The sequence below is a fragment of the Monodelphis domestica genome, chromosome 1 (genome assembly GCF_027887165.1).
Source record: "Monodelphis domestica isolate mMonDom1 chromosome 1, mMonDom1.pri, whole genome shotgun sequence".
NCBI lineage: Eukaryota > Metazoa > Chordata > Mammalia > Didelphimorphia > Didelphidae > Monodelphis > Monodelphis domestica.
The window spans coordinates 5,467,662-5,490,414 of NC_077227.1; positions in this window are offsets into that span (position 1 = coordinate 5,467,662).

Here is a 22,753-nt window from a genome sequence, read left to right on the forward strand (position 1 = left end):
TCGGCGCTCAGGCGGGGGTCCTTCCCGTGCCAGCCTCTGCCAGCTTTGGGCTCAGAAGAGAGCGCGGAGGCTGCCCCGACTCCCCAGGCCCGCTTTGGAGCCCTTCGATCCTGCTTGGGCTTCGGGGTAGGAAGCCTCCACAGGCCGCTTTCTGCCAAGTAAAACGTGGCCAGTCTAAGCCGGCGGCAGGAGGGCGTCGGCTTCTCTGCCTCCAGCCCGCATCAGATTACAGAGGGCCAGAGCGGCGCCCAAGTCTCCCCTACCAGCGACGAGGGGCATTTCTGTGGGGCCACAAGGGGGGAGGGTCTCCCGCTGGGGGCACCCAATGGATCAAAGGTCATTAGAGCGGAGCCCGAGGGGTCCTTGGAGGGGACCAAGTCTGAGTCCCTCCTCTTACAAGGAGGCTCACAGAGGGCAGGGGACTCCCCCAAAGGCTCTCCTCTGTAGACCCCAGGGCCAAGCAGCGCCCAGCCTCTACATGGAACAGCAGCGCCTGCAACGCTCCCGTCTGCTAACAATAGACACACAAATGGCTCCAGAGGCAGAGAAGGTGACTTCAGGCAATTCCAATCCCTTCCCTAGACCTGGGCTTCCTTACCTACAAGATGCCATCAGAGGGAGGCAGGGTATTGATGACGTGATTTAAATGAACCCCAAAAAGGGATCTGACTTGGAGAACTGCCGCCCTCTGTGGCGCCCTCATTCCAAGAGACCCACCAAGATTCGGCTTTTCTTCTACTTCTTTGGGGGGGGGCTGGACTTAATTCCTGTTTATTTGGGGTGCCAATTTGTAGAACAAGATTCTCCTGTGCAGAAGATGATCAGCAAAATGTTCCCACCTAGGACTGCGTGTTCTTATTTTCCGTGTAATTGCAGCGATCCTGTTTAAACCCCAATTTGGCATCACCTTCTTGCCTTGATGTGTTGTGGATAAAACCATGTGGCGAGCTGACCTTAATATCACAGTGGCAAATTTCCTTCAGTGTCTCTGGCTAATTAAAATATACACACTTACCACTTTGCTATTTTCATTTATTTTCATTCTGGCTGGACGTTTTATTTGCTTCTTGTCTTCTGTACAGCCGAAGTGAATCTATTTCTTTCGGACAAAAGGAGAGATTCATTTCAGCCACCATTTCTCATGCCGCCATTAAAAGAAAAGTCTTCTTAATGTCATTGGTTGGAGCCTCATAGTCATTTCCAATAGAGAAAGCAAAGAAATCACAGCTCCCTTTAAGCAGGGTCTCTTTACTTCCCTCCCCCCTTCCCCTGACAAAGAAACAGTGAAAGAAAGCCAAACCATACATGGAAAAGGTCCAGCCCCTCCTCCTTTATTTTGTGTCTAGAATCTCTCACCTTACAGAGCAAAGGAGGAAGCTCTTCCCTTCATCTCTTCTGAGGACTGTGCTTGGTTTTCTCATTGGCTTTCTGAGTCTTGTCAGTGCCTGAGGAAGGGCCAGTGGCCTGCACTGATGAAGGGATGATCCTCCCCTCATTCGGGCACCAGTCCCTTCCCTGATGTTTTCTGCTTTCTTTGTCCTGTACCAGGTCTTTCTTCTGAGAAGTCTCCGAATGCCCCCTATTCATCACTCCTCACCGCACCAGGATATTCTGACATCGTCAGCCAGAGTTGACTCGGCTCTTCTGCAGGTGACGGACACCAATGTTGTTTCCACGAGAAATGCTATCTACAATGTTCTCTATGTCTTTGGATCCTTGTTTGCCAAGCCCTGGAGGCAGAGGGTCGGCCTTGGCCCTAGCTGTGTTTCTGAGCTCTTTACATGGCCATTTTGTAGGTAGGAGTGAGGTTAGGGTCAGAAGATGGAGAAGAGTAGAAGGATGTCTCCCTTTTCTAACTCTCATTAGGAGGATTCTTTCCTACTTCTCAGGAAAAAAAACCTGGGATGTGTGTGTGTGTGTGTGTGTGTGTGTGTGGTGTAAATACACCCAGAACTATTCACACTCCAAATCATATCTATACACACATGCATATCCAATCTAGATGAGCATATCCTATAAATATAAATTTATATACAATATAAATAAATATATTATTATATATTAAATATTAAATAAATATACTTCAGGCTGTGACATGGTTCCAGTCATAGATATTCAGAAAAACCAAATTGCCATGCAGGGACTTATTTGTTAACTGAGGGCTGTGTGCCCAGCACTGAGCTCAGCACTGGAGCTCCCGAAACAAGAGCCAAAGGGCCCCGGCCCTCCAGGAGCTTACATTTCCCTTTAAGCTTTCCTCTCCCAATACCTGCCATGTCTCCAGTGCCAAAAGGCTGAGCCAGGGCCTTCCCCAACAACAGCCTTGTGAAGGAGAAAACTTGATTCTTCCGATCTCAGAAAGCAGGACCCTGGGAAGCGAGATGCCTTTGGCCCGTTGGCTCATGGATGTAGAGATGGAAGGGACCTTGGAGGCCATCGGGGCCAACCTCCTCATTTCATGGATGTGGAGCCCAAAGAGCCTGCCAAGGCCGTTGGAGGAGGGTCCTGGGAGCATCCCCCCTTGCTCCCCTGCAGGTGGGACCCAGGCCTTGCACAGAGTGGATGCTTCAACGGTGTTTATTGAGCCAAATACCAGGAAACATCTGGAAGCTCACCAACGTAGCGAGGAGCGGAGCCATCTGTAGGTGAGTGATGACAGGAGTTCTTGGGGATGGGACATTGCACATGGCAGCCCCACAGCCCACAGGCTCAGGGCTCTCATTTGTCATGTAAATATGATCATGCCGCCTTGGTGTCTTTGCAACAGTGACTCTTAACTACGTTGGCCGCCCGTTCTGGGAGCGCCAGGAGCCCTATTTGCTGGCGTCAGCCCCTTGCTGCGATGCCTCTTGCCCTTCGCCTCCCTGGCTCTGGGTGGAGGTGAACAAAGGAAGCCAGAAGGACATCGTTCGGGGAGTTTCTGGGATCCAGTCAGGGCCGAGGATGGCAAGAAGCAGCGCTGGGCCCCCTGGAGGAAGGCCTTGAGAGAGGAAGGCCATTGAAGAAGGATTCGATCCCCCCAACAAGCAAGGATCAGAAGGTGGGGCGCACAGGGAACAGGGGAGACTGGGGAAGCACAGAAGACTCTAGGCATGCCAAGGGAAGGTCAGCTTCCCACAAGGGGCTCAGCTCTGCAGGAAGAGGGCTCCAGCTTCCAGCCCGTCTGGCGTGGGCAGAGAGAGGGAGCCAGGGTCAGGAGGAGCCCTCGTGGAGCCTGTGAGCCAGCCCAGGAGTAGCTCAGCTGGCCAGAAGAGAGCAGCCCCTTCCTCCAGGAAGACTCTGAGCCTCCTGCCCGTCGTGGCTAAACTCGACTCCAGGGAAATTGTCTTCAGCCTCTCGTGCTTGGGAAGCCGAGTCCCGGCTGTCCTCCCCATCAGCTGCCAGCTGCAGGGCCCTCCTCAGGTCTTCATGAATGCTCAGCCCAATCTTGTGGGTGTTTCCGTCCTCATGCCTGTTCCCCCCTGCGCCACCCTCTGGTGCACCCTCACCGCCTCTTGCCTGCATCATTACAACAGCCACAAGACCGGGAGCTGCCTTTTCCCTCCCTCCTCCAGTCTGTGCGCCATGGAGCTGCCCAAGGGAACTTCCTAAAGCTCAGGGACCACGTTCCAACTCAAGTAACTCCAGTGGGTCCCTATATTGGATGTCAGATCTAATACAGACCAGGCAGCTAGGAGGGGCAGCGGAGGGAGCACTGAGCCTCCAGTCAGGAGGACCCGAGTTCAAATTCAGCCTCAGTCACTGTCACTCTTTTGGCCTGAGTCATCTCATCTGTAAAATGAGCTGGAGAAGGAAATGGCGAACCACTCCAGTTTCTCTGCTGAGGAAACTCCGAGAGTCAGACAAGGTTGAACAGCAGCAACAACAGCTAAATATCAGCTTCTTTGTTTAGAATTGAATGCTTTCTACAACCTGGGCTCTTCCGCCACAGCCCTTCCCTCTGAGATCTCACACTCTCCCACTTCCCATCTCCAGACCTTTGGACTAGCTATTGCCCCTGCCCAGCACACCATCCTGTCTCTTGGGATCCCTCGTTCCCTTCAAACCTCCCCTCCAAGGTGTCCTTGTGCCAGACGCCCTTCCTAGACCTGCAGTGGCCGGAGCAGCTCCCTCCACTAGGCTTCACCAGTGTCTTGGATATCTGTTCAAGACCCCAAGAAGGGAGAAGGAGAGGGCATGGATGGAGGCGTAGCGGGGGCTATGTCTGCTCCGTGACCCGAGTTCTTGAGGGGATGCCTACCTCTCGGGAGACAGTGGCCAGGGAGGGAGGATGGAGGAGGGGACTCAGACAGGAGCTGGGCTCCGAGCTCTGATGGTGGAGCTTCTGGCATCCCAGAAGGCACAGTTGTCCAGTGCTCACAGTCCTGGTCACCCAACAGCTTTAGAAACACATCAAGAGAGAAGGCACAAGTCCAAAACAACCAGGAAACTCATGCCTTGAATTTAAGGAGAATCACTCTGAGTCTTCAGTTTGTTTAAAGTCAATAAAGCCAGATTTAATACCAAAATAAAATCCTTAACTCAAGGCATTTTGCTTAATAGTCTGAACAACGATGTGGCACTTTCTAAGGGCTGTAAGTGTTTTGGTGCCGACTCTGGCTTTTCATCAAGGGAGGGAACTCCCAGAGGGTGGCAATGAACCCCTCCTGGTCACTTAGAAATCAGCAACTCATTTGTGCCTTGCATCCCGAGAGAGTTGCCTTGGGGATAGGAGACTTGTCCAAGGTCACACAGCCAGCAGATATCAGAAACAGGGAAGGAATAGGTCTCACAACCCCAGGGTTAGCCTTCTATCCCTTATGACACGTTTACTTCATATATGTTCACATACAAGAACAGTACATGCACACGAGCCCTATCTATACACAGATGTGAATGCATGCATGTGGAAGGGCACAATACATAGACATATTCTTTTATACCCACACAAATGAGCACACGTTCACATGCACACACATACCATACCACAAAATACACCCATGTGCACATTCACACAATAAGACAACATAGCGCACAATCACATGTATGCAACACATACATGTACACAGTGTAGATGCATTTATTTATACACATGTACACATGTATTGTTGAAGCACATGGCACATATGCATGCACATAACACATAGCTACCTGTGGACCATATACACACTAGACAGTGCATGTGCCCCCCACAACACATGTGTAAATGTGTACACAGACACAATGCATGCACACACAAACATGTGTATTTGTGTGTGTATACATGCATGCACACACATTTGTAACTGTTTTGTGTACATGTGTGTATACATGTGTGTGTGCATGTCTGTCTATCTATCTATCTATCATCTATCTATCTATCTATCATCTATCTATCTATCATCTATCTATCTATCTATCATCTATCTGTCTACCTATCTATCTATCATCTATCTATCTATCTATCTATCTATCTATCTATCTATCTATGTATCTATCTATCTATCATCTATCTGTCTACCTATCTATCTATCATCTATCTATCTATCTATCTATCTATCTATCTATCTATCATCTATCTATCTATCATCTATCTATCTATCTATCATCTTTCTCTCTCTCTCTCTCTCTCTCTCTCACTTAAGAGGTTCAGTATCTGATTCTAGGCTTCCTTTTCTCTAGCCTCTGTCCTTATACTGTGGGCCTTTAATTTGTGCAGGAATCAGCCTTCCCTTTCACTGGGCTCTGTAGAAGAGAGGAGCTGTCTCCTAGGCCAGACCAATACCTTTACTTGTACACTTTGTCCTACCCAAACCCTTCCCAGGTCTTCCAGACTATTGTCCCAAGTGGCATCCCCCCTTCCCTCTCATCTGCACTCTCTCCATCACTACTGCTTTACTTATTTACTGTGGCCAGAAACAAGTCCTGGCATCTCACGTCCTCTTGATCCTGCGCTCCCTGTAAGCTATCATCCTCCGTCTTTGCTCCCTTTCAGAGCTCAGCTCTTAGAGAATCGAACTCATTTCCTTTCCTCTCACTCATCTGGAACCCCTTTGCAATTGGACTCCTCCCCTCATAATTTGATACTGTTGATTCTGAATCTTAAATGACACCCCCCCCCAATCCTCATCCCTAGTCAGCTTGGCAGCCTTGGAGGTGATCGCCCACCTTCTCCTTCTGATGCTGGTGCCTCTGGCTTTTTAGGACACTGCTCCCTCTTAGTTCTCTGCCCATTGCCATAGTTCTTCAGCATTCCCTAACTGTGGGTACTCCTCAAATATGGGCACCTGGCCATCTTCTTTTCTCTTTATAGTCTATCTTCTCTCTGTCTCTGTCTCACACATCAGCTTCCATTGGTTTAATCGTTCATATCTATGCAGATATGCAGATAACTCAGAGACCTACATATTCAGATCTGGCCTCCCTCCTGAGTTCTAGGGAAGTACTTCCAAATGATCTATTGTGCATTTCCAGCTCCATGGGTATCTTGAACTCAGCACATGTAAAATGAATTTCTCTTTCCCACAAAACTTGATTTCTTTCTGACCTCTCCCTATTTCTGTTCAATCATTCCCATCATTCCAGTCATCTGAGTTCACAGCCAAAGTCATCCTTGATTCCTTCCTTTCTCTCACTTATGTGTCTACTCAATTCTCAAATCTCATCCATCTGACTCCCATATATCTTTCCTATATTTCCTTATTTCTCTTCTCATACAGTCCTCCCTCAAGTTCAGCCTTTCATTATCCTCAACTTCCTAGTCTAGTGCCTTGAGACTAGTCTTGTCAATGGTCATTTTCTTCTGATCACCTTCCATGACATTCATTAACCTTGATAAAATGTGGTACCTATAAAGGACCCAAAGGCTCTGGCTGGCAAAATTATTGGTAGTTTTCCTTTCCTTCCCCAGAAAAAGTCCAAGAAATGTGCCAATCCAGAGTAATTCAAATCACAGCAAGAAAGGGGGACAGTGAAGAGTGCCCCACAGTGAAAAGTCTTCTGCAATAATCAATCAGCAAGTATTGAAGCATCTATTATCTGCCAGGTACTATGTATGCCAGGTATTGAGAATCCAATCACAAGAGTGAGACAATCCATGCCCTCAAGTTTATACTCCAGGAGCAGTACTTCCATTCCCAGCATGCCTCATGCTGAACAATGGACTGGAGCTGGCCCCACTCTTGGTTTTGATTTTGGTGGTGTCTCTCCTTAGTCATCAATTGTCACTGAATTTGTCTAAACTGAGATGAAGAGAGGGACCAATTTATGTGTAGTAGCTCCTATGGTTCAGAGTCATTCTCATGCTGATGCAAAATAGGATGCCAGGTTTGGAGTTATTGCATTTAGTTGTGGTCCTCTTTATGAAGAAGGTACATGTAGCAAGAAAATTAACAGACACCCACAATTATCTTTGCAGGTCCTGGTGATCTGGACAGGAAAAAATAAATGCAGCAGTAAAATGGAAAGAACCAAATAATTAGGACAATCAATACAAAAACAAAAGAATTAGAAGAGAAAAGTGAGAGAGACTAGATGAAGACTGTCAGTGAAAGACTGGGGATAAACTCAGCCCCAAACACAGAAAAAAAAAGACAGCAGTAAGAGTCATAAAGAAAGAAGGAAAAATGAGTAAATAACTAGGAAAGGACACCACTCAAAGAACAAATATTATGCACTGATAGAAACTGACCCTCAAACCCCCAATAAAAACAAGAAAGCAAGACAATAAGTTCCATGGGATGTTCATAAATAATACCACAAGAGCAAGAAAATGCCAGGATCATTCCAAATGGATTTCTAAAAATTAAAAGCTGAAATTGGAATAAAAATCAGAGTTTTGGGAGGGAAAATCAGTATTATAAACAAGAGCTCTGACAATTAAAAATCGTTCAGAATCTTTGTGAAAGAGTAGAGCCACTGAAGAAGAGAATAATGGATTCTGAACTAAAATTTTTAGTGATTTGGAGGACAATGTTGGCAGAGAAGAGCCAAAGGACAGCTCTGGTGAAAGAAGTCCAGGGGTTTTACACAGTCTTAGCTGACTCATCTCTAAGTTCCTTCTGTTTGAAAAATGGCCCCAAAATATTCAAAACAGACTGACACAATGATTGATAGATCCACAGATCACTGCCAGAGAAAAAGTCAATAGTGATGACACTCAGGAATTCCTGGTCAGACAATAATAGTGCATATAAAAATATTGGGAAATGGGCTTTAGTTATCAAGGAAAATTAATTTGAATCACGCTTAATGACTTTTTTTTCTTAGTGAAATGAAAGACAAGATAACAATGTGACAGAGGCATAGAGTGCTAATTTGGAGGACAGAAAACCTGTGTTCAAATCCTCCAACTTTCACAGTGACCAATTGTTTAATCTTCGGGAAGTCATATAACCTTCTAGAGTCTCAGAAAATACTTAGTCTATAGGACTTAACTCACTTGATTGTTCTGAAAGTAAAGGAAGGTAAAGTAAAAATTTAAATCAGTCAGTACCACTACTAAGTCTGTATCCTAAAACAAAGGGAAAAAGATTTACGTGTATGAAAATATTTATAGAAGCTCTTTTTATGGTGACAAAGAATTAGAAACTGATGAGATGCCCCATCAATTGGGGAATTAATAAACAGGTTGTGGCATACAACTGTGATGGAACACTATTGTTCGATAAGAATGACAAAGTGGACGATTTTAGAAACACTTGGGAAGACTCATATAAACCAGTACAAAGGAAGTAAGTAGAAGTACTTGGAGCAACTGTACACGGTGACATCAACAGTATAATATTGATCAGCTGTGAAAGATTTATCTATTCTGATCAAGACTGTATCCATGACAAACAACACCAAAGGACTCATAATGAAAAATGTTCTCTACCTCCAGAGAACTGATGAACTTTGAGAGCAGATTGAAGTATGTCTTTTTTCATTTTTTTGCAACATAGCTAATGGAGAAACATGTTTTGATGACTTCATATGTATAATGGGTTTTGTGTTTCTTGCCTTATCAATGAGAGGGGTAGAGGGAGGGAGAGAATTGAGAACTGAAAATAAAAAAACTGAGAGGACATACAATTGCCAATATTATCAGTACTGTTCCAAAAAGCAAAGGGCATCTAGTATGTCAAGAGTCTCCAAATTCCTAACAGATACTAATTTTCTGAAAAGAGGAATAAAAACTTGGAATTCCTAGAATTCTCAGCATTTCCCAAAATAATGTAATTTTATGTTTTTGTGACATTTTATTCACATGCATTAAAATGATATTGTGTGACCATAATAACATATATTGAATCATTTTTATGATTGGGTTATATAAAAAGTTTCTGAGATAACCTGTACAAAAATGATTTAAAAATTAATATTTGGGTTATTTTAAATTATCAATCAATATATCATGACAACATATTTGATTAACATGTCAAAATGTTCTCTATCTGATACAGGCCCATGATATTTTTTTTTAAAAATGTATTAAAATAAATATAAAATCAGAATAAATGCCAACTGAATCATTTTAAAATTGAAAGATATTATGGCAATATTTTATTTATTTCATTTATTGGTTTTATTTTATTTAGCAATAATATTTTAGTGTTATTCTTCTTTGATGAGATGTTTAGTAGTATTTACAAAGGACCATAGCCAGTAGTGAATATTCAAAAAATGGGATACACTTGCAAAAATTATGGGTTAGTATTTGAATAATGCAACATTTAGCTTTCCTAGCAAATGCAACAGCACTATAGAAAATCATAATGCAAAATAATTAAAGTACTTGATTTTCTTCCAAAATTTGTTATTTCTCAGAATACCACTCCTAGGAGGTGTATAGGTATATGATTATTACTATTTATTTTATATGCAAGAATAATTCACCATTGGTGGTAAACAGGGCCATGAACACATCCTTATAATAATGGCAGCAATTATAGCAAGACAACGATTAGATCATGACTTCTCTATTATAGGTTTCTATTCCAATTAGTAGAAATGTTGACCTTAACTTTTGACTTGACAGGTCAGCACTTTCTCTTCTTGCTTTTGACTTGATACAAATAAATTCTTCTGAACCAGTTATGTCTCTTTGTTCATTGTTGATCTTAATTCTTGACTGAATTTTCTCAGAATTTAGAAAAAAATATAAAATTTCCCAAAAATGACAGGAAGGAATTCATATATGGTAGCATTGTACACAAGAATATATTTCTTTGCATTTAAGATTAGATGACTGTGAAAGCAGTGGCTTCTGAAAAAAGGGACCTGTTTGAGTTATTTCTGTGAAGAAGTTAGAGATTGTATTCAACATACCAAAAAGAGAATTAAAGAAATAAAAAAGCAAGTAAAATTAATAAAATGTCTAAATGAAATAAACTCATAATTTTATGGCAATGCAAGCATGTTATTTATATAAAGTCTTATTATTGTAATGATTAAGTCTAGTATGAAGCAAGAACAGAAATTCTGAAAGGGATAAGATAAACATAAAATAACACATTGAAAATATTTCTTTTATTAATGGTATAAAACCATTTTTGTTCGCACTAAAATATTATTTATCCTGATATTTTTAGTGAGTACAATGTGATTCAATGTGCTTCATTACTTTTTTCCCATTACTTTTCATTTTTTGTATATAACAATCCAATATGTAACATAACAGGAGTATAATACACATGATTTCTTATAAATACGTAATAAATTATAATAAATATACTTATCCAAAAGAAACAAATTCTCATATTGGCTATGTCCAAAAATTTGTCAGTCTTTTCTCCTTATCTCCCACACTTCCCTCCCCAAGAAGCAATGTAATATGATATAGGTTGGACATATATTATCCTATAGTACATGTTTCCTTTTTCATCATTTTAAAAAACAAGATACATATTCCTTACACTAGAGAAAACTTCATGGAGGAAATAAAGCGAGGAGTGATGTATGCTTCAATCTTTATTCAGATTCCATCCTTCCATGATGGTGCAAAACCTTTTCCATCATGTCACTTGGAGACATCCTGGATCCTTGCCTTGTTGATAATAGTTGTTATTCACAATCATCATACATTATTGTTGTTACTACATACAACATTCACCTGGCTTTGCTCACTTCACTTTGCATCATTTTATAAGTCTTTCCCAATTTTTTGTGATCATTTTGTTTGTCATTTCTTATGGCACAATTTTATTCCATTACAATGATATAGCATAACTTATTCAGCCATTCTCCAATTGATGCACATCCTATCAGTTTCCAGTTCTTTGCCACCACAAAAAGAGCTATTAGAAATATTTTGGAATATGTCACACTTTTTCCATTTTCCCTTGATTACCTTAGGAAATAAACCTAATAGGGGTACTACTGAGTCAGAAGGCATCTCCAAAATGGTTGGATCTATTGACAGTTCCATGAACAATGTATCAATGTCCTCATTTTTCCTCATGCCCTCTAACACTTGTCATCTTGCCCTTATACATCTTAGCCAGGATGATAGGCATATACATATATTTTAAATCTTGGTATAACAGTTTATGATACAGAGATTTGAAAGTCTGGTTGAAATACTGATTAGATCTGTGAATAAAGAAGTCATTTTCTATTACAATATGAAGAAAATATGATAAAAGGGGAAGCCTTCAGATAGGAAACCCAGTGACAAAGCATTTTAATTAATCAAATAGGCAGTAAAGAGACTTATCTTTGAGTATCTACAATGGGAATAGAAAAGATTGAACAGCCATGAAAGAGATAATATAGATAGAATTGGCAGCACTTGATAGTGTGAGAGAGAAGAAGGAATGATGCATGACTCAGATTTTGAGCCTGGAGTGCCTAGAAGGATGATAGGGCTATCATCACAAGTAATAGAGAAGTTAGGAGATGTGGTAAGTTTGGGTCAACAGGGAGATGAGTTCAATTTTTGACCCACTGATTTTGATGCTGACAGGAGATGTCCTTCATAGAAATCACATGGCCCCATACTCTTAGGGAGATCAAATTTGGGGGAGTCTATCTTAGATGGATAAGTATTGAAAATTAGCTAGTAAATTTCTGTCTTCTTTGATGTCAATGGGTTTCTCTTGCAGGCTGATTAGATACTGTGGCATTTTCATAGTTTTAATACATTTGTTTAAAACTCACTGAAATGTTAGGTAACTTGTTAAACAGGTTATGAAATGAATTCCTCAGGGTTTTATGTGTGAAGATGTGAGAACTTTGAATAGATGATCTTTTTGCATCAGTATCCAGGAAGAGAGAGGGAGTGATCTCTTTACTGTGTTAGCTGCTGCATTAAAGCTCAAGAAGAATGAGAATTTGGTCCACTCTTTGAAGGCAGAGACTAGGTTTTTTACTTCATATCCTCAGTGCTTAATACAGACCCTGGAACACAGTAAATTCTTAATAAATGATTGCCATTTGACTTATTTCACAACAAGAGAACAGAAATAAACTTGGAAAAGGCAATTTGACTTGAATTAGGAGTTAAGGATAATCAAGATTGGAAATCAGGGAGATCCAAAGGCAAGAAGTTCCCTCAATGGAAAAAGGGGCATTTAGGAGAGGACTGTTTTTGGAGTAGGAGGTGTTTGGGAATCAACATGAAATGGCTTATGGGAACTGATTGTCAAATTTTCACTGTGAGCATTTACACTCAGAAATTGGAAAATACTACAAATTAGGTTTGATTTATTGTTTTGTTGATTGTCTAGATGTAAGAAAGTGACAGAGAAAATACTAGTCATGTAGACTAAACTTAAAAGTGTCTCATGCATTTTTCCCTAGAGGGCCACTTGTTAAATGTTTTCTCATATACCCCTAGATTTGGGAGAAATAGAATATAAAGATATATGTGATATATACTGTATATATCACAACCCATTTGCAGTCTCTCATCCAGTGTAGCTCATCATCTCACTAAAAATGAAAGAGGGAGGGATGAGCTTTCTTGTGCCCTAGTGATGGCACAGAGAGTAGAGAACACACTTCTAAAGGTACCTGCTAAGGTCACAGTTGGGGGAAAGTGGGGTAGAATGTAGATACGAAGAGGATGGAATTTATCTGTAAAGATGTGGGTATGCAGAGTTCTACTGTGGTTAGATTATCCACCCCTTGGGACACTGGTGACCAATTCAGAAGAGGCAAGGCAAAGACCTTTTTTTAAATATGCAAGCAGTTGGTGATGGTGGAATGGGATAATATTGCTTGCAATAGATGGATGGGGGGTTAAATTTTGGATACAATCTAACACAATCATCTATTACAAAAGATGATGCAACGAGTCATTTTTTCATCTCCTGCTTCATTATTCTTCAGGTCATACTAAAGAGTCATAGTTCTCACTTTGGAGATCATTAAGCTAGATTATAAAATACAACATCCTTAGTATGGCATTCAATGCCCTCTATGATCATGCTCTGTCTTGTCTATCTAGCCCTATCTCATGCAATTACTTTTTATATTCTTAGTGCATCTGCAGCTGGGTTATTTCTTTACCTTCCTCAGTTACCATTCTGCCCTTTCCCTATCTCCTTGCCTTTGGTCATGCTGACCCTCATTCAAGGAATAACTCCCTAAACTGTAATCTCTAGCTGTCAAAATTCCTTCCTTTTTCAGTGCCTAACAGCTGCTATATCGTACAGGAAGCCTTCTCTGGTTCTTTAAGCTGAGAGCAATCTCTCCTCAGATTTCTGAAAGCACTTTGTCTGGCCCTCTCTCTGGCACTGTTCACACTCTGCTATGTGCTGTGCTTTCTGTGTGTGTCCATATATGTCTTATTCATACTGTAATCATACAAATGATAGTTGACATTTATATACTGCTTGAAGGTTTGCAAGGTATTTTACATGCATTATGTCCTTTGAGTTTATAAACTCTTTGAAGGAAGGGCCTGTGTTATTTTTCATCTTGGTATCCCTAGCACCAAGGACAGTGCCTTGCTCAAGGTAGATGAATAATTTAAAAAAATGTTTGATGGATTGAATTGAATGGTCTCAGCAGAAATGATAAAAATGATGATGATGATGATGATGATAAGAATAACAAACTGTGGTACAGGGAAAAGACACCCAAAGGAGTCAGAGGATATAGGTTCGGATTCTGTCTCTCACACTTGATCCAAATAATTTTGTGTGAGTCCTTTAACTTCTGCTACACTTGGACTTCAGGTTCCTCAGTCACAAAATGTCAGGCTTGGATTAGATGGTTTCTGAGCTGCCTTCCAGCTCTGGACCTATGATCTTTTTCATTTGGTCCTCCCATCAGCCCTATGAAGTAGATAACACAACTATTAATGCTTTTGCAATTGGAGACTGAGGTTCAGAAGGAAAGTGACTTGGTCAAGATCCCACTGTTAGAAACTGTTGGAACCAGTTCTTTCCAAGCTTAAATCTGGTGGTTCACAGTACCATTTTTCAGACCTGCTACTATCTGCTTTGTCTTGTGCATTTGTAAGAACCCCCCCCCCCACTTCTCCCTTGCTTCCAAAACCCTTTCTCCTCATCTCCACATTCTTATCCACTCAACTCACTGTCGTGTCAAGCCCCCAAGCATTTACTCTGCACAGAGTGTGTGCCAGGCACTACACTAAACCCAGGGACCCAAGAAAGAGAAGAGTGAGTCTCCACTGTCAAGGAGCTCCCAGCTGAATGGGGGGACTCAGGAGCTACTTTGTCCATTAACCCTGTCTTAATTACCCAATGATTAGCTCTCTCTATCTTGAACATTACTCACAGTAGACTTATTGGTCTACATGTTGTATTCTCAATCCAAATGCAGTCAGTTCTGCTCTAAGGCTGACTAACGTGTGCTTGTAAAAACCAGGAGCCTGTGAGAAATTTAAAAATAAAGACCACAGGAATTATGGGAAGAATGGGGATGCAACGCAACGCAAACTTTGTCAGCAATCCACAAAAAAGATGGGAATCAAATAAAAGGGGCAGCACGGATTTACACATGCTAAATCGTAAAGAGATACACCAATACTTCAATCGGTAGTGGTGATGGCAGTGGTCTTGGCCTGCTTCTCTGACTCTTTGGGGGCCTGAGGCTGGCAAAGGTGATAAATAGGGGCCCGAGGGTGAATGGTGGGCAGGAACTCTGGGAAGAAGGGGACCGGGGGGCAGGAAGCTGGGGGAGAGGGACTGCCTGGGATTGGGCTGCCCTCCCCAGCCTCCTATGGCTCCTCTGGAATGAGAAGAGAAGCAATAAATAAGGCTCTCTATGACAAAGAACTGACGATTTGCTTGTGGAAATGGGAGTGGGAGGACTCGCAGTGTGTGTGTTATTATGAAGTGGTGTTATCCAGCCTTACAGGATGAAACTGCTGAGTGAGAGACACTCTGTGTGTGTGTGTGTGTGTGTGTGTGTGTGTGTGTGTGTGTGTACGCGTGTAACTCGGTTCAGCTACGGACAATTTTCTGGTTTTTACTGATGAAATTACACGTAAGTAGATGAGAAATTCTTGTTCTACTCCGATTGTTCCCTAACTTATCAATTGCATTGGAACAAATTCCCATTTCCAAACAAGCATTTTAGCAGAACTGGCTGTATAATCTCCTTGTGAATCAGTACAACTGTCTGAAAAGCAATTTGGAAATAAGAATTAAAACGTCTTCTCCTGGCCCAGAGATTCCATCGCTTATGGAACGAGATACCAAGGAAATCAGTGACAAAAAGGAAGAGTCCATGTACACCGAACATATATGCATGTATGTGTGCATGGCTGCTTAGACGTTTATGCTCCTATCTGTTAGGACAGCCTGTCGCGGTTCAGTCATTCCGGTCATGTCCCACTCTCCATCGTCCCATCTGGAGTGACTGGCCATTTCCTTCTGTAGTTCATTTTACAGATGAGGAAACTGAGGCCAACAGGGTTAAGTAATGTGCCCAGAGTCATGCAGTTAGTAAGTGTTTGAGGTCATATCTGAACTCCAAGCCCAGCATCCACTGCACCATCTGGCTGTCTTTTGAATATATAGTTTTGTGTTTGCATTTTGGGGTAGAGGGACATGTCCTTTTCCTGCATGTCATATATGACATATAATTCACAGAAGACACAACACACATGTGCCTAACATACATGACAATCAACATACATGTCATATACACGTGTGTGTATACACACATGCCTCTACTTTTGTGGTAGCCAGGAAATAGAAACCTAGTAGATGCCCATCCCCTGTTTGGGGAAGGGCTTAAACACTGTGTTAATGAATGTGATGGAAGAGCTGTGTCAAAACATGGTGCCCCGAACTCCTGAATGCAGCCCAACTAGATTAAGACAGAATTGAGAAATCTTTAGCAAAAGAAAGAGAAATGCAATCGAGCATCAATAACATTACATGTGAAAGCTAAGTTGATACCCATCCTGCAGAGATGCTCAAGGATGGCTTAATTCATTAATGGCTTTGATTCCTATTTGGGTCCAATACCCCCATAATGGAATCCTGTGTGCTGTAAGAAGTGACAGTTCTGATGAGCACAGAGAAGCCCATGGAGAGCCACATTGGACTGATGCAGGGTGCCATACAGAGTCATGAAAACAGGGAGGGAAGATGCACGGTGCCTACAACAATATCACCAGAAGCAACACCAACTGCCACAAAATAGGATGACCGTCATATGTTTACAAACAACCAGTCCAGCTCCAAGGAAGAGCTCGGATCAGGAACTTCCCTTCATTCCTTTACAGAGAGAGGTGGGGGTGGGGATGGGGGGATTCCTGGGAGGTGGAACCTAGGTTTGATTTGTTCAGTATCTGGATCAATTTTGCTAATTTCTTTTTTTTTTAATTTTAAAAGATGTTTGCTAAGGAGAGGGGGAGGAATAAAGGGGAAATCTAGAGGGTTTTAAAAGAAACAGTATCACTAAAATATATTGTAAAAATTGAAATCAGGATGTTGTTTCTTTTAGTCTTTATATCTGCAATGCCTAGCACATGGAAGGGGCTAAAAAACTGCCTGCAGGATAAAAGAAGGCAATAAGGAAATTAAACTATCACTCTTTGCAGATGATATGATGGTCTACTTAAAGAATCCTCAAGAATCAACTAAAAAGCTAGTGGAAATAATCAACAACTTTAGCAAAGCTGCAGGGTACAAGATAAAATCCACATAAATCATCAGCATTTCTATACATTTCCAACAAAACTCAGCAGTAGGAGTTAGAAAGAGAAACTCTATTTAAAATCACTCTAGACAATATTAAATATTTAGGAATCTATCTGCCAAGACAAACACAGGAATTATATGCATACAAATACAAAACATTTTTCACACAATTAAAACTAGATCTAAATAATTGGAAAAATATTAATTGTTCCTGGATAGGATAAGCTAATATAATAAAAATGAAAATCCTATCCAAATTATTCTACTTATTCAGTGCCATACCTATCAAACTACAAAAAAAACCTTTTTTGTATAGAATTATAAAAAAAAAAATTATAACAAAGTTGATCTAGAAAAACAAAAGATCAAGGATATCAAGGGAAATAATGAAAAAAATGTGAAGGAAGGTGGCTTAGCAGTACCAGATCTCAAACTATACTATAAAGCAGTGGTCATCAAAATTATATAGTACTGTATAAGAGACAGAAGGGTGGATCAATGGAATAGACTAGGGGTAAATGACCTCAGCAAACTAGCAAACTAGTGTTTGATAAACTCAAAGACACCAGCTTTTCAGACAAGAACTCACTATTTGACAAAAACTGCTGAGAAAATTAGAAAACAGTATGAGAGAAATTAAGTTTAGATAAACATCTTATACCTTATTTCAAGATAAATTCAAAATGGATATATGACTTAAATACAAAGTGAAATCATAAATAAATTAGGTGAACATAGAATAGTATACCTGTCAGATCTGTAGGAAAGAAAGGAATTTGAGACCAAGCAAGAGATAGAGAAATTGCAAAATGTAAAATGAATGACTTTGATAATATCAAATTTAAAAAGGTTTTGTACAAACAAAACCAATGCAACCAAAATTAGAAGGAAAGCAACAAAGTAAGAAAACATTTTTATAACAAAACTCTCTGACAAAAGGTTTAATTTCCCAAGTATATAAGGAACTAAGTTAAATTTGCAAAAAATCAAGCCATTCCCCAATAGACAAATGGTCAAGGGACATAACTAGGCAGTTTTCACACGAGGAAATCAAAATGATCAATAAGCACATGAAAAAGTGTTCTAAATTCCTCTTGATTAGAGAAATACAAATTGAAACAACTCTGAGGTACCACCTTACACCTATCAGATTGGCCAATATGGCAGCAAAGGAAGTGATAAATGTTGAAGGGGGTGTGGCAAAATTGGGACACTAATATAACACTGTTGGTGGAATTATGAATTGGTCTAAACATTCTGAAGGGCAATTTGGAACTATGCACAAAGGGTTTTAAAAGAATGCCTGCCCTTTCACCCAGCCATATCATTGTTTGGTTTGTACCCCAAAGAGATGATAAGGAAAAATACTTGTACAAAAATATTTATAGCTGAGATCTTTGTGGTGGCAAAAAATTGGAAAATGAGGGGATGCCCTTCGATTGGGGAAGGGCTGAACACATTGTGGGATCTGATGGTAATGGAATACTATTGTGCTCAAAGGAATAATAAAGTGGAGGGATTCCATGTGAACTGGAAAGACCTCTAGGAATGGATGAAGAGTGAAAGGAGCAGAACCAGGAGAACATTGTACATAGAGACTGGTACACTGTGGTACAATTGAATGTAACTGACTTTTCTACTTAGCAGCAATGCAATGACCCAGGACAATTCTGAGGGACTTGTAAGAAAGATGCTATCCACATCCAGAGAAAGAACTGTGGGAGCAGAAACGCAGAAGAAAAACATATAATTGATTTTGTAGTTCCAAAAGGATGTGATTAGGGTTTGGACATTATCACTCTATTGCAAATATGGATAACATGGAAATAGGTTTTGAATAATGATACATGGATAACCCAATGGAATTGCTCGTCAGGTCTGGGAGGGGGGAGGAAAGAGGAAGGGTGAGGAGAAATCATAAATCATGTATCTGTGGGAAAATATTCTAAATAAAAAAAGAAAAAAGCTGCCTGTAAAATTGAATTGAACTCGGTTCAAAGCTCTTCCTCATTTGACTTGCTCTGGATACCTCTCTGAGGTGCTTTTTCAGCAAGAAGGGTGCCATCACTCTTTGTTTACTTGTTTGTTCCTAAACTTCCTTTCCTGGCTAGACTGAGTATTCCATATCTTGTGGGAACTTGGTCCCATTTGAATTTAGCATCTCTGACCCAAACTTGAGCTCCCTGTATACAGAAGGCACTCAATAAATGCATGCTGAATTGAATATCTCTTTTCAGTAACTTCAGTGTTGAGGGTTGCAATACTTTTTTTTGGGAAGAGGATTATAAAAATACTTGCACTTTTCCCTTATTGTTCAAATATCTGTGATTTTCTGACTGAATACATTGATATGGCATTGTTTGGTGACAACTGGGTGCTGAGTAGGTAGGTGAAGGCTCCATCTTCCAACCTCATACTGTTTAGGTCAATGAAATTGTCAGCTGGGCACCAATCCTTGTGTCCTTGCTGGAGAAGACCTCTCCTGTGCCTAATGAGATCAAGGTAAAGCTACCACAAAGCCACCTGATCCTCCATATTGATGGCAGGGATTTGATTATGTCCTGTTGGTGGTGGTTCTTCTTTTTTTAGAGGGCATTGACATCACGGGGTGACGGGGTGGTACCTTGACTTACTCTTGGATTAGATGTAAGTGAGGTAGAGTTGCACAAAGTCATCCATTTTCCTTGCTTGTCCAGAGTCATAGAGGAAAGGCAGGACCACTGCTGATGGCCCAGGATTCCGTGGATGACCTTGCTGTCTTTGATGTCTGATCAAGCTCTAAGCCCTCCACAGAGCCTGCTTCAGCTACCTTCATGGCTTTTTGAACAAATTATTCTCCTCCACCCACACCACCGAGGGAAGTCTTCACAGGCTTGGGGAAGACGTCTCTCCAGACCTCCGATGGGATTGAGCCTTATTGGTTACTCTCAGCTAGGTTTAGCCTATCTGTCAAGATATGTTTTGGGGGGGGGTATTGCTGCACATGCTACAACTTCTGGGAGCCACAGGGGAGAGCTGGGTCACAGGAGGACCCCAAAGGTAGATGGGCAACTCTGAGAAGGGCTCAGCAAGCCCTCACAGCAGAGGTGCTAGTTCTCCCAGAATGCCTCATTTTCCCCAGTGTGGGTTATATCCAGACATTGCGCTCCCTTTCAATGGGATCTCTAGTCTTGCAATGAGCTCAGTGTTGCCACAGGCATGTCTGTTGTCTGATCACTGCGTCCCTTCTCCGACTTCTTGAGCCTCTCAGCTCCCCATGCCTGTCTGAACAACTCACAGCATCATATTTATGTACTTGCACATTGTAATCTACTGTTTTCCTGAAGTTGTGCGATATTTCTCTAAAACATATTTTAATTTTTATGTGACTCCAGTGTTCATAAAATGTGCTCATACCCTCCAGCTCAGAGGACAGGCTTTGCTCCTCTTGATTTTCTAGGGAGCCTTTTGAAACCGGGGAGTGGGGGGGAGAGCATTAAAAATTTGCCCCACAGTGCCTCAGCTCAGGCTGGGGCTGCCACCATCTTCCATTGCTCCTGCCCACCCCCCGGCCCCCGGAAGATCCTAAGCTGGGGACCCCGAAGGATCCCTGCCAGCCTGGAAGTCACTTGTCCTGCTATTGATCGATGCTGAACAACTTTTCTTCTAAATTGTTAATTTCCAAGTGACACCTCTGAAGGATGAAGGTCCAATGGGTCTGACTCCCTGGGCCAGCAGCCTGTTTCTCCTGATTCATTGGCCTCTTTTTTTGGCTTTGCTATTAATTTTCCAAGCCGTGCTTAGCCTGCATTGAATACATGATCTCGGCAAGAAATCCCGACCAGATATTTATCGTGGGGGAACTTCTTTAGTCCGTAATTGCATCTTAGTTTCGAACAACTTTCATGGTTTGGGGGAAATAATTAAAAATATCATTTTGCTTTTGATCTTTGGGGGATTCCAGCCTCTATTTAATCATGCGCTGTTTTTTATGATTTTTATTCTTGTGTTATAGCAATCGTATGGTGGGTTTTATCTCCTCTTTGTACTTGCAATAACATATTATTTGACCATGAATCACTTTAATGGATTGAAACATAAGCATGTGAATTGAAAAATAGATACATTAGTCAAATCAATAAATAAATATGAAAATATATTTCTACTATGAAAAACCATCTTGGCTACTGTGTCCTCCAACTTGGACAGAGAGAGCTGAAATATATGGCTGTAAAATATGGCTCACCATGTCAACTAGCCACTGCCTGCAGCCTAAAAGGAATTTTGAGCACTGAGTGAGTAGTATTTCATCAACAAAATCATAAAATAAAGACATTAAAATGAAGGGATGATTGAGCGCTGCAGGACGTTTGTAAAATCACCCTTCAGTCTGAGGCTGGAGTAGTTCAGCATTAGGAATTGCATGCTCTTCGTGACAATTTGCTTACAAATAACAGCAGCCAGCATTAATGAGCGAGCCAGTGAGCGAGCGAGCGAGCAGCCGGCCTTGTGCTAAACTAACTCGGAGTGGCTTCTGTGGTCAGGCGTGGAAGGAATCCATGCTCCAGCTCGGGTACAGGAAGTCGGAGGCTGGGCCGCCCTGGCCGCCATCTCTGGGGCAGGTGTCTTTGTTAATGAGATTCCCAATTGGTGACTAGACTTGTAGCTACTTCTGGTCACCAGCCAACTTGATGAGAGGAAAGTCCTGGTGCCATGTCTGAGTGCCTTCCATATGTGTCCTTTCCCCAGTAGAAGGCGAGCTCCTTGAGAGCAGGAATCGTCTTCCTTTGGCACGCGTTTCCCCAGTGCTCAGCGTACAGTAAGGGCTTAGGGAATTCTCTATTTATCCGTTGTTCACCTTTTGGCGTGTCATGGCCGACACAGTTACTGCCTTGTCGCAAGCAGCGTTTGGGGGGGGGGGCAGTCGGGTGTATGGTGGAATATAGGATGCGAACGTGATGGGAAGCAAGGCGACAACAGAAGTCCTTTGGCTTTCTCATCCTTGGACAGAGCATCTCAATGGCATTTTCTTACACAACAGCTTTCATTGTTTTCAGGAACCATATTTCACTGGCCGCTGATGTGAGCTGGCTTTGGTTCCAGCTTTACTGGGTATTAGAGAGCATGATTGGCCTTGGAGAGGAGCTGAGAAGACGCACCTCCCTGCCCTGTCAGGGGACGGCGGGATATCGTCTATCAGAAATAATCGATGCGCCGCCGGCCGGTGTTGGGCCGTTTTTGCCTTCGTATCCTTATTAGCATAATTCCTGGTGCTCGCTTCATAAATAAAATCTTGCTGTTTGCTTATTTGATGGCAAAGAAGGAGGACGGATATATGTGGAAAGAAAGGTAGCATGCACACAAAAGACAACAGCCATCAGATTAACGAGAAAGAAGAAAGCGCTGGCAGGGACCTGGTAGCTTCTCCTGAAATACCATCTTGGTACTTAGGGATCCCATTGTCAGTTTTGTTGTTTTCCTTTTAAATGAGAGAAAGGTTCAATCAAGGAATCGTGTTCTAGAAATTGACCTGATCCCCAGGTCTTCTGATCCATCCCCCAGCATTGTACCCTCCCCTCTGCCATCAGAAAGGATTGCTGCCAACCTTACACACAATCACCTTTGTGAAGATTCTAGCCAGGAGAAACCCCTGAGTTCTTGTGCTGGGACCCCCGTCACCCTGCGGCCCAGGACCTAAGGGCTGGTTAGAG